Genomic DNA, 2,931 nt, shown 5'->3' on the forward strand with positions numbered 1-2,931 from the left:
ATTTGTTTTATAAAATTATATTCAGTGAACAAATGTAAATTGTAGTGATAATCCAAACTATCTTTTGAATTGCATATTAATGGTACATTTTTCATAAATTGTTTCTCAATGGTTGGTTCTTCCCAAGATACTAATGTATAATATATTTTAAATCCAGGATATTTTCGTCTCTGCGCTATAAGTCTCTATATACCATCTGGAAGGGTATTACAAGAGCGGGAGTTGCAGCACGGCTTGGGAATACGATGCGCGGAGTCCAAGGAGTCGTCGACATCCTCGTAATTGACAGCCTCACTTCGGCCCCCTCTCCCTCATTTTTGGCGGGACCTTTTAGTGTGTGTATTTTGTTCTCCTTACCGAATTTATCAATTAATTAAAATTCGTGCATTTTATAAAAATGAATATATATTTATTGATGTCAGCTCAGCATTGGCCGCGGATGCATTCCGCATTTATTCGGTGGTAAATGACATTTTATTGGCGGCCAGTCGCCGCAGTCAATGTCACACAAATTATGCAATTTTTTCGCCACAATTTTAACTCGTTTTTGGTAATGATGGTAATGAATCGCCTCTACCTCTTATATATATTTGATGCCGCATATATATGTATGTATATATATTTCGCCGCACAGTTATTTGGCACAGCATTGCTATATATGGCGGAAGCGGTTATTGAACCTTTGGGGGTTATTATTTCAGGTATCTATAGGAAGTTATGCAATGGTTTGGTCTTGCATGCCGATATTTGTTCTAGGCAAAAATGATTCTAAGGATGCTTACAACTCAATTTGGCTTTTAGAAAGCGATTTACTTTTCTTAGCCACTCAAACCCTTCACTTTTGTCACAATTTCGAAATGAATTTCTTGTGGTTTTTTTTTTTGGGGCCTTTGGAAATGCAGTGCAAGACGCTGACCAAAAATGGTCTTACCTAATTTTCCATGAGTTCATAAATCAATGTCAGAGCCGCTGCATTGATTGTCTTCAATTTGTGCTCGGGTTGCTGACCTCAAAGCTGCCGGCTACGTGCTTTGGCAATTATGTTTGCCACCGGTTCATGTGGCAGCCACATAAAGCACCATGGCAACGATGTCGCCCGCTGGCCAAAACCGAAAACCGTAAACCGAAAATCCTTTGTGCCATCGACTCATTAGCATATTGGGGGATTTGCATTAACACCTTCGCCGGATTATATAATTTCCTAGGCCAGGTCCAAAGGAGCGTGACTCTTTGGCTTTCGCAAACACTTATTGTCCTTGTCCCTAAACCGACACAATCTGGAACTCCTCTCGGCGGATTTGGGTTCGGATTTGGATCCCAGGCCTGCCGCTGAGTTATTACACACCGCCCGACGATGTTGTGCGCGATTTCGTGAGTGCATCTTATAATGCTATTAATTATTTGCATGTTCAGCACCTCGAGGAGCTGGCTGGATGTGGATATGGATGTGGATGCGGATGCGTAGGGAGCCAGGCGAACAAGGTGAATCAGGAGAACCTGCATCCGTTTCGTTGGGCTCCTAAATTTATGCCGGCAACACGAAGAAATTGTAACAACATGGCAATTTATTCCGAGCAGCAACTGCTGCAAGCCTCGATTATTTCTCGTATTTTTTCAGAGTCTCAGTCTCAGTCGCAGTTGCAGTCGCAGTCGCCTGGTTGCGGGAGTAAAAGTGTTTTATTCTATTTTATTTGCCTGCAGGTCCCCGGGCGGGAGTTGCAGGTCCCAGAAGATCTCCTTCTGCCGCTGCATAAAATTTGCAAAGCTATTTCGCTGGCTGACTGTTCCTGGCCAGAAATACATTTCGCACACCTCGCCGGCATTTACATAGATATACGAGTGTGTCATGTCTGGCCATTCTTCCTGTTCGAGGGGTATTACTTCGGGAGCTCACGCTCACACTATGGTCTATACCATATACTGGATAACATGGACGACTCCGGGGAGTGGGTGCAGCATTTACGCTCTCATTGCACTTGCATTGAAAAATCTAACACACATTCACTTCCGGCGCGCCGTTGCCATTTTGAGATAGACAAGAGCTGACAGTCGGATGGCTCTGGGGATCGGTGACTAAAGACTGTGTTAGACGTGAAGAGTTTATTTTGTGCACCGGGGAAAATGTTTATCAAGTGCAGGAAATAATTAAACATATTTACTTTTTAATGTTATTGACTATCTTGACAATTAGGGTAGGGCTTTAAACCAAGCGAAATCTTTGAATTCATATTATTTTATATAAAATTGTGTATGAAATGCAAGTTAAATCAAAGAGGATGGTTTCATTAATACTTTTTAAGAAACATATGGTAAACTAATAGTTGGCTTAAAACTAAAAAAAAAAAAGGAAGGAAACTTGAAACATAAACTACTACTTTTATGGAAACGAGAAAATGGCCACTTATTTTACAGAACAACCCAAAGTAAACGTTCCTAACATTCAAGATATTTTTAACATTATATATATATGATAGTACACTTTATCTTGCTAATAAATTACAGTAACTCGATTTAAGCTAAATGGGTTGTTTGTTCATAATAGGTATAATCCTACATTTTGTACATGATTTATTAAGAGTACTCATGACTTTTAAGATCCAGTAACTATGGCTGACATCATTTCTGTGGCGTTGAATTTTATTTAAGCTAACAGTGAGAATATAAATGAATATCTAAGAAAAAACCTTTCAAACATAAAACTAAATACAAATTTTAAAATGCTTAATTTGTATTTATATAATTTATTTTATTGCAGGTCTTTTGTATGTATTTCAGGATACTGTCATGTTTAATAATTGATCAAAATCACGAAGTGCAACTAATTCGGACTAATTGAAGTAAAATCCTATGCACGAGGTTGGCGTCATCAGCAGGCTGCGACTCTGCAGTCGTCTTGGCCAATTTGCATTTGCTTCAGCTGCGGCTCGAAAA

The sequence above is a fragment of the Drosophila rhopaloa genome, unplaced genomic scaffold, assembly GCF_018152115.1.
Source record: "Drosophila rhopaloa isolate 14029-0021.01 unplaced genomic scaffold, ASM1815211v1 contig_163, whole genome shotgun sequence".
In the NCBI taxonomy this organism is placed as follows: Eukaryota; Metazoa; Arthropoda; class Insecta; order Diptera; family Drosophilidae; genus Drosophila; species Drosophila rhopaloa.